Genomic DNA, 11,412 nt, shown 5'->3' on the forward strand with positions numbered 1-11,412 from the left:
ATTCGGATTATAAGGAATATTATCTTCTAATTCATGTAACAAACCAAACCACAAACAGAAATAACAGTCATCCACATGGTTCTGCGGTTCACGCCAAGATAGGTATTCCAAAAGGTAAAGATAAACTCTTACCTAAAGTCCAATTTCTTAATTTTTCTACGCACGAACAGCAGGTGAAATGCGGCACCCAATATTGGTCTTGGTCGCCCAGTTTCATTCCGAAGTACCAAAAGTAGGCCTTTTTAACAAAGGAAGTGATCGTATTTCGTTGTTTCTTTTTTTAACATATATTCTCCACAAATGTAGCAAAATGAATTTGGATCATTCTCACAACATCTCCTGGAACTACTCGCCATATTAGAAACACAATAGAAAGGACACAGTTCAACGATAAAGAAATACAGGAAAAATAAAACATAAACCGTAGAACAACTGCAAACGTGATTGCTTGATTGATTGAACGTGATTGATTGACCAAACGGACGTCACGGTGAACGTTGACATCACTGGTCTACAAACTAGTTTGTACTCTATATCCACGCCCTCTAGTGAACTGCGGTTTTTGTTTATTGCAGCTGTACATAATTTGTTCTTTTTTTATTTGATTTTTATAAGTTATAATAATTAATAATAATTGATAACATTTAGTCTCTTTGCCAGAAAAATCTGACATTTGCAAATTTTATGACACATTTTTTTTCAGAATTTCTTAAAGATTTTATAATTCGTAAATTTTAAAATTAAAAAAAAAACTAATATGTTCTTAAAATTTAATTCTTTATATCATTCTGAAATTCAAATATTTGAAATTAAGTAAAACACACAATTTATGTACTTACAAAAAATAAATAAATAAATAAAATAAAGAACATTTTAGTAAACATTCCAAGCTAGCCTGTTAGCGTACAATTAGTTTGCTAGTAAAGCGTTTTCTTAGTTTTCATTTGTGTGTAATGGAAATTGTAACTATTTTCATTCAAAATTTCATTATTTTCATTTCATTTACTCCTCTATTTCAATTAAGAGGTACTACTTCGATATCTGGGTCGTGTTAAAAGTTAAAAATATAAGAAAGTGTTTCACAAAATCCACTAAGATGACAAATTGTCTGTCAAGGATGATAAAAAAATTAATGGTTAAAAAAATAATTCATTGCGATAATGAACATTTAGCTGTAATGTTATTATTGTTCAGTTATCTAAAAGACTTTTTCGCTGTTTTCCTTTGCATTTAACGCAACATTTGATTTGTCTAAATTTTAATTTAATTTTAAATAATATATATAGATTACTACAAAAGCTTTTATAAACATGATTTTTCTCTGATATTTAAATTGCAAGTTACTTTGTTATTCTGGGTCGTGTTAAAAGTTAAAAATATAAGAAAAGTATTTCACAACATCTACTAAGATGACACTTTGTCTGTCAAGGATGATAAAAAAAATTAATGGTTAAAAAAATAATTCATTGCGATAATGAACATTTAGCTAGAATCCTATTATCATTCAGCAATCTAAAAGACTTTTTTGTGGTTTTTCCTTGAATGTAACGCAAAATTTGATTATTTCTTTTTAGTCTAATTGAAATAAGTTATTTTCATAACTTTAATGATTTTGATTGTACTCCAAGTAACTTATTAGTAATTTTGATCTCTGGGTTGAATTAAAAATAATAAGGGCGTTTCCTTATATTCACAAAGATGATAAGCAATCTATCAAGGATGGGGAAAAAATTATTGATTATTTAAAAATAACTTCTTTTAAATAATGAACATTTAACTCAGTCATGTCAAAGATACGGCCCGCGGGCCACATCCGGCCCCCGGTTCGTATCTATACGGCCCGCGATCGCGATGTGTCACAGAAAGAAGAATCGTGTTTTTTAGAGCTTTTAGACTTCACTCGATTCCTCTACGGAATTTTTAAAATGTGCACACTACATTTATAAGTAATTTCAAGGTCAGCGCGTGACTAGACAAGCGACAGTAACGCCATTTCTTAGCAACAAGCGGAATCTTCGACTGGAATATACTTAGTAGCACAACTACGGATGGCGCTCCTGCCATGGCTGGCAAACATTCGGGAGTTGTAACTAAATTAAAACAGAAAGTATCAGGGAATTTTGTGGGATTTCCCTGTATAATTCATCAGGAATCATTGGCATCCAAACATTTAAAAATGGACCATGTCATGCAACCTATAATTAAAATAGTAAATTCTATAAGGAGCAGAGGACTAAATCACCGACAGTTCAGGCAGTATTTACAAGATTTAGACGAAAATTTTTTTGATGTCCCTAATTTCACCGAAGTTCGTTGGCTCAGTCGAGGAGTAGTTTTAGAAATATTTTTTCAATTACGTGACCCTATTCAAGCTTTCATGTTAGAAGAAGGTAACCCAATTGATTATGACAATTACTAGTGGATTGATTGTGCCTTTTTGGTAGACATGAATTAACACTTGACTGATCTGAATGTAAAATCTGATTGTCACTGAAATGTATTCATGTATTCAAGCCACTGAAACAAAGTTAAGGCTGTAGGAAAATCAGGTAAAAATCAAACTTTGGATCATTTCCCTCATTTAAAATCATTTGGCACAGTGAACCACAAAGAAATTGGATCAATATTCTCAACTTCTGCAAAATCTTATCACGGAATTCAACAATCGTTTTGAAGACTTCCACAAAATGAATGAAACGGAATTCCCAATTTTCAACAATTCATTCGATTTTGAAACTTCACAGACACCAGTTCATTTGCAAATGGAGTTGATAAATCTTCAATCGAACAGTATTTTGAAAGAAAAATTTGAAGAGTTTAACGATTTTACATTTTATGCACAATATTTCAAAAGTTTGGATAACTACCTAAAATTAAAAAAACACGCATTCTGTGCATGTTTGGTAGCATCTATTTATGGGAGAAGATGTTTTCCGTCATGAAAATAAAAAAGAACAAACATCGCGCAAGATTTACGAATGAACATCCCCAATCAATTCTTAAAATAATTATAACAAATATAAAACCGGACATCAATGAGCTTGTCAAAAACAAGAGAAGTCAGGTATCTGGATCCTCGAGCTCAAAATAATAACCATCTTTTATAACTTTGATATGATTTTTAACAACCGTATATTATAAACTATATAATTAGATAAAGAAAATTTTATAATAATTCAGTACATTTTTTTTATTTGCATCTGGCCCGCCTACATATTCTAAATTTAATATATGGCCTTCTGCAAAATTGAGTTTGACACCTCTGATTTAACTGGAATACCTATTACCGATAAAAAACAATCTGAAAAACGCATTTGTAGTTTTCTTTAGCATGTAACGCAAAATTTGATAATTTAATTTTATTTAAAATAGGTTATTTTTATAACTTTCATAAGTATATAATTGTATTTCGATTCTTAAATTGTGGCTTATTTTGTTTTACTGGTTGAGTTAAAAAGAAAAGCTTTTCGTTTATATTCAGCAAGTTGATACCTTATCTATTTCATAATTTTATAACTATCGTCGAACAGCCGACCTAATTATTTGTTTACGCCTACTCATATTAAACTCCGTAAATTCAATTTTAAATCATATCCAGAAGACAGGGAGAGTCCTGGATCAAGTACTATTGAGAGAAATTTGCCTCCGTGGTGGACTTCTTGATGGAACTAACCCGCATTTGCGTTACATGGAGAGCAAAACCACGAAAACATCCCTCGCTTAGCCTGACTTCAAGGAGACTTCTGATCTTCTGAACCACAACGGCTAGGCCTGATTGATAATAAAAATGGTTGCTTATAAAAAAATAATTTCATTGAGATAAAGATGAACATTTAGTTGCAATCCTATTGCCGCCAAGCAATCTGAAAAACATTTTCATGGTTTTCCTTTGCGTGTAACGCAAAATTTGATTACTTTAATTTCAACATAATAATGGTTAAAATAAATTATTTTCATAACTTTTATAAACATTGTTTTACGCCGATATTTAAATTGCGCGTTACTTAGATTTTTGGAATGAGTTTAAAATTACAAAAAATATGAAGAGCATCTCGCTATATTCACCGAAATAATTGACTGTCTGTCAAAGACGCTAAAAAAATGATTTATGATATAAAAAAAAATCATTACGATTACTGAGCATTTCGCTGGAACTCCTTAAGCGTCAAGCAATCTGAATGATATGATTATAATAATTTGAATAATTATTTGTGCAAAGGCATTAATAAAGATCAGAAATTAATAGATAATACAATCGAATTCATAATGAATGCTACGAATAATTATTTTCATGAAAAAGATTTTTATTTTTAATTCTCATCAGAAAATTTAACAAATTTACGGTTGCATGGCTTATATTTTGTTAAAAAAAATGTGTCATTAATGAGCATTTTTAATTATAACGATTTTAAAACAATAATAGTAAACTTATAAAATTCAAAGGATTTTAGTTTTGAACTTGTTCTGTTAAATCATATTTTTAAATATAAAAAAATGCTAATATAAGCATCTATACTTCAGTTATAATAGAACCAGACGCTTCAAACTAATAACTGTGGTTGAATAAGCAAATATCCTTCCTTCGGTTTTAATTAACCTAAGTTCTGAAAACCGAAACTAAACAAAACCGAAACTATAGTACATAATTGCTCGTAATCTGAATGATCTCTGCTTTTAAAACTTCAATAAACAAACAAATAAATTATGAGTAATGAATAGATATCTTTAAGCAATATACAAAATAATATACTGCTTTACGGAAATGAAAAAATTTTAGAATTTAAATTAAATTGCTTTTTAATGATCAACACTGATTACGCGCAATGCTAAGGTACGGCGGGGATGTCGGAAAATAATCCCTAGGACGACGCGAACGCCACTTTTTGTGCGTAAAACCGGTCTGTCAAAAGTGTGTTGCTTTTCTAAAACCATTTTTAGTATATTAGTCCCTGGTTTTGACGAACAATTTTTTAGAATAAAGATAATGCAAGACAGTACTGCCATCTATGTTTTGAATTTTGAAATAAAAGGTTTTTTTAAATACAATTATAAGCATTTATTCAATATAAATGTATTATTTAATTTCAATGAAGTAAGAGGTTTTCAGAATTTATTTAAACAAATAAACATATATACTTTATTAATTTATCCTATCCAAATCGTAAAAAATCTGTGTATTTTTACTTATTTAAAAATTTTACTTTTCAAGAAAACTGTACTTCATACGTAAAAACTGATATTATTTTTGAAATAAGAGTGCGAAAATGCGTAAAAAACAACTATTACTCTTAAAACAAGAAATTGTTGCATTCTGGTGTTATCCTTATCTTGACAGCTGAAGTTTTGGCGAGGTCTACAATGAACCATCGACAACAGCGCTAGCTTCAGATAGGCATGCCATCTCACAGCTTATTATAATTGAAACGGACTGAGGACAGTACGCTCCTATTTGGTATCATATGTCTAACTTGAGTATCTATGCTAATAGGAAAATTATATTTATTTATCTGTAGCTACATCCAGAATTATGTATTTATATCAAACTTCTTTATATATTCTTTTTTATCTTTCTTATTGTTTAAATAAATATTCTTGTAGATATTTACAGTATCCTTGTAGATATTATTTAATTATTTCTACATCTTTGAGAATATTCTAAAAACAATTTACGGTGTTAAATTTCGTTATTAGGGAAATTGTTGAGAGACTAATGACTAATCTCGCCACAGGTGTAATTTCAAGATTACACTTTTTAAAATGCATCTCTTATTATTGTGGGATTTAGATGTTACCTTTGTTAGTAGTTCTAACATTCTTTTTTTCTTTCTCAGAAATTTTTAAACATTCTGTTACATACTTGTAATTTCTTATTCATTAAAATTATTTCATTTTGTTAATTCATTAATTTGTTTAGCTCTAAATTGTTTTTTAGAACATAATATTTGTATGTAAATAATATAATTGTAAATTAAATAAATGTTAAGCAGTGTAGAAATTATTTAATAATCTGTTTTCACATTTGTTATTAGGTATAATTATACAGTTAAAATATGAGTAGCATAACTATTATTCACATTAAAATTTAAATGTTCAATTTGCATGTTTTACACTTTCATAAAATGAAAACAAAGCCTGGTCTCAGAAAGTAATTATATAAGTATAATAATGGTATTTCAAATAGTTTTGACTTTACATAATTTTATTTTGATTTCATAAATATACAATTGTAATTACTAGGTCCCATCCCGTTGTAGGAAGTTTGTTGTTGTTTACGCTCAATTTACCAGCCATATCACTAAACAGATGTGCAATTGAACTAGAAAGTGCTTATATGGTTAAATATTTTATTTAAGCATTAAACGAACTATTTTGAGCAAATTTAGAAACTTACTCTTTTTTTCTTTCATTTTTTCTCATATTTATATATAGATATTTTTATTTCTCGATTTTTCTCGCTAATTTAGCTAAGAACATTATTTATGCGATCAATTAATGGAAACTTTCCTATTGAATTGAAATAATGCTAATTTTTTTTCAATAAGAAGAGGTCTCCTCATATATGTAGCACCTTACTACTTATTTCAAAAATCTTCTCAAATTTTTTTATTTAAGGATAATTTAAGCTAAAGTGCATAGATTTTTATGAGAGTTAACACTTTAAAATAAATATTTTCCTATAAAAATGGGTGTTTGTTTAATTTATAGGAGTAAAGTAGTTGGATTTAACAGCTTTAGAAAGAAATTTTTTAAATCAATTTTGTTAACTGCATGTATAACACTGGCTTAACAAATTAATGCTTAGATACTTTTCTTAATATTATAACTTATATATTTTTATATGTATGCTTTGTTATTTTGAATGTAAACCTTTCACTTAATTTATGATGCTTTTATTTTAAAGAAAATATTCATATAAACTCGAATTATTTTGTCTATATATGTATATATACATATATATTTCTCATTTGAAATGATTTTTTTAAAACTAATTCCTTACTGTAGTATAAATGTGATTTTCAATATATATATATATAGAAAATCAAATTCTTACTACGAAGTTACTGTAAGTAAATTAAAAAGAATTTGATATAAATCATTTCAAAGGAGAAAAAATGTACGAAATAATTCATTCAAGTTTCTCATTGAAAGCACATAAATTAAATTTTAAAAAAATATACTAGATTTCTTGTTTCTGATTGCTTCTGTCAGGGTTGGCAAAAATCACTTGATTTAAGTCATGAATTAAATCCTGATTAAATCATTACAATTTTTTTTCAAAGAAATCACTAATTTAAATCAATTTAATTTTTAGAAAAACATTAACTTAAACAAACATAATTTTATAGCACTAATTATGAATTAATTTTTTAAAAAAAATATTAATTTAAGTTTTAAATATTTTTATATAGTATAATTAATAAATACATTCTTAAATGTGGGAATTTTTAAAAGTCTGATTTAATTGAAAATGTATGTTTATTAAGGAAGCTATTTTTTTTACTATGGAATAATAAAAGGCATATGCAAAAAATATTAATTGAATAAAGTATAATTTAAAATATTTTTTTACTAAGAAATTTGATTTGAATTGAAAGATTTTTCTACTAAGAAATATCGAAAGGGATATTCATGTAAATTATTATGCTTCAAAATCTGCACTTAAATAAGAGTGATATGAAACCTTTAAATAGTAACTTTCCATTTAATATGTTTAAAATAATTTTCAAAAAGCATATTTCAATTATATCCATTTAGTGTTTTGCTAACTAAAATGCAATGCTTTTATATCTTATTGAATACAGAGTTAGAGTGTATCAAGACTTCCTCAAACCATAACTTTACTTTTCATTAGATGTCTAGTTGACAAATTGTCACCCGATGTTTAACAATTATCACCAAGAAGTTGAACCTGAGAAATATAACTATGAATTTTTTTTTTTTTTGCGCAGTGATTAGTGTGTAATAATATAATAATTTTATCCATTTTTAATAAGAAATATTAACTATTTTACTTCTATTTTTGAACATTAGTATTATTAAAATATTGTATCAGATGCTTTGAATGGTAAATTTTAAAAAATCCAATTAATTTTATTCGAACAATAAAAAATTCAATTTAAATTAAATATGTACGATTTTGGAGTAAAAAAAATAATGATTGCCAACAATGGCTTCTGGTCAGAGTTGTAGGCATAAAACTTTTTAGTACAAGAACTGTTAAAATTCAAACATTTTATGTTCATATATTTTTTCAAAAGTAATATGCAGAAATTTGGTTAAGACAGATTGGTTAAAACTGGTTTAAAATTCAAATTACTAAATATATTCTAAAATTGCATGTAAAAAATTATTTAAATTTCAAATTATAAAATATATTAAATAAATTCAAATTATTAAACATTAAAGTAAGGCTTTTTCAATTTAATTAAAGCTTGATACTGCACCCTGAACTTACTTTTTAACCAACTTAAGATGACAAGTGGGCAACAAATGTATATTATTTTCAACTTTCTAACCAATATTCTTGAAACAATTGCAAAGGTCTAATTAAAATTTTGACCGATTTTCGAAACTTTGAAAGCCATATGTAACCTTAAAATGAACTAGAAAATTTTTTTTTCTTCATAGTTTAAAATATAGTTTGTATTTTAAAATTACAGAAGTATTAAAATTTACAAGCCTATAAAAAATTCCTTTTAAATGAAAATTACTAAAAGATGGAGGAAAACTTATTGACAAATCCCCCTCCCCCTCCCCCCTCAGTACACTAGCTTCTGGCGAACTATATTGGCGAGACGATGCCTTTATCAGAAATTGTTTTACAGCATGAATGAAGTAGGAGGGATGGGCATAAGGGTTGCCTTAAGCGGTAGACGGAAAAAAAGGTCCCGGTAAAAAAGGTACCTGGAAAAAAAGGTACGGAAAAAAGGGTCCCTGGAAAAAAAGGTCCCGGAAAAAAAGGTCCCGGTAAAAAAGGTACCTCCATAGGGAAAATCTGTAGGGATATTTCCCCTCTCGCTTTCTGGGCAACATGAATGCTTCTCGCTGTTTCAATGAATATTCTTTTTGTATCTGTAATAATTCAGATTAGATCAATGAGGTAACGAGAAGGGTAAGGGGGGGGAGCACTTATAGGCTGGTTGTATTACGCTTTCTTTTTTTTTTTTATTTCACTTATTTATTTTTCTTTGATTATTTTTTAAAGCAGGAAGATACAATTTAAATTTTTCAATAATATTTCACTTTTTTTAAAAAATTTTTTAAGCGAAAAATGTGTTATTTTCTATTTTAAATTATATTTTGTGAAGAAGTTGCTAATTTGGGGCTTAAAGTAGCCAATCGGGGAAGTTGGGAGGATTTATGTGTTGGATGGTTATTCGTGATTGGAGGTGTAATTATTGGTGCCTTTTAATTAGAGTAGCGGTATTTCTTTTTTTTATAAGCTGGTTATGTTTAATTTCTCTATTTATTTTATTTTTTTAGGGCAAGATTTAATATAAAATATGCTATTTTTTTTCATTTTAAATGATATTTTTTGAAAAGGGTGTTGATATTTATATGAGCCGATTAAGGAAGGTGGGTGGATTTCTGTGTTGGATGTTTATTCTTTAATTGTGGAGAAAAGAAAGTATTGCTCTTTTTTAATTAGAGTCACGGTATTTCACGGTCTTCACGGTATGGATGTATTTAATTTATTTATTTATTTTATTTTTCTAAGGGGAAGATGCATTTTTATATGTTTAATGTAAAAGATGTTATTTTTTTATTTTAAATGATAAATTGGAAAGAGGGTATAGATATTCATATTAGCCGATTGAGGAAGGTAGGAGGACTTTTGTGTCGGATGCATTTTTTCTCTCTTTTTATAAGATTTTAAATTGTTATAAGAGGTTTCTTCTTTTATTTATTTATTTATAGGTTTTTTATTTCCTATAAGAGATACGTTTATCTCTATTAACTTATTTTATTGTCAAAAATTCTGATTCTGATGGTTGGTGTCATGGAAATATTTTAAGTTCATATTAATTGATATTTAGTTTTGCTAATTGAGGTAAAGGAGGAAGAACATTTAAGCACAATGTTACTTTTACCCCTTCCTTTATATGATAAAAAGACTATTTAAAAATTTTTTGTTGTTTCTGTTACAGAATGTGTGTTATTCTTTATTTAACTAATAATTTATAGAAGTAGTTGACACGACGCTAACGTTATGAATAGTTTTCTTGCCGTTTCATAATTTTGATTCAGATTCGTTAATTAGTGCAAGTAGGAGGAGGAGGGATTTGATGCAAGAAATTTTTTTCATTTCTAAGAAGGAGTTTCTTAAACTAGATATTTTTTTGTTAAATATATTTCTTTTCTTAATTAAACAAGGATTTTTTTAAAACATATGTGAGTTTTTAAGTAATTAGTGGAGATACAATTCTCTGCAAAATTGTTTTCACCCTATTTTAACAGTTATGATTCATTTATTTTGGTAAAATGAGGAGTCTTTTACCAGATAGGTAGTCTTTTAAGGGATTATTTTAATACTGAATTTTATTAAGAATATTTTTTTGTTAATACATTTCATTTTAACACGGTTAAGATTTAATTTAAGATTTCGGCATAAAAAAATTTAATTTCAAAGAACTTATTCAAACACGCGTTATTTTGCGCTGATAAATTACATTAAATAGCCTGTAACACATTTCTCAGCTATTTTTAGGAAATATATAAGCAAATTTCGCTTTGTTTAAAATCTATTATTTCTTATTATTTCTGTTAAGAAATAATAATAAATAATAGACATTTCTGTTCTGTTATGTCTATTTTTATTCAGTTTTAAATATTTTTTTTTATTTCATTAAAGACGGTTTTATTTTTAATTCTTTTTAAAAACAGCATTCATGAAACTACATTTTTTAATAAAAAATCACTTTCTCTATGCACTTTCATTATCAGAGAAATGTTTTTAAAAGGACGTTTCTGTTATGGTGGTCTAAAACAGGGGTTTCCAACTTACATGAGGCCGCGGGCCACAATTAAAAATTCAAATCAAATGGTGGGGTCACAACTTTATCAAAATTTTATGAAGGACATTTTTATGTTTGAAAGAACATTAAATATTATTGCAGATTTTTAATAAGTTGTACAAAACAAAAGTATTGAATTACAAATTAAAATAAGAAGTAGATTTTTAAAAATATTTAATTCTTATTAATAATATTTTTAAAAATATTAAATAAATAATAAAAATTCGGGCTACAATAACTTTAATGTGCACCTATGTATTAAAAAAATAATGTGCAACTGATATCTAATTGTAAAGATGTAAAAAAGGTTTTTATTAAAACTTACATAGTAACACACAAAATATTCAATGAGAAAATTGAGATTTGTCTGCTACAACCACAAGAGAATAGATATTTA

This window comes from Parasteatoda tepidariorum, chromosome 8, assembly GCF_982258835.1.
Source record: "Parasteatoda tepidariorum strain Cologne lab strain chromosome 8, Ptep-v5.0, whole genome shotgun sequence".
Lineage (NCBI taxonomy): Eukaryota > Metazoa > Arthropoda > Arachnida > Araneae > Theridiidae > Parasteatoda > Parasteatoda tepidariorum.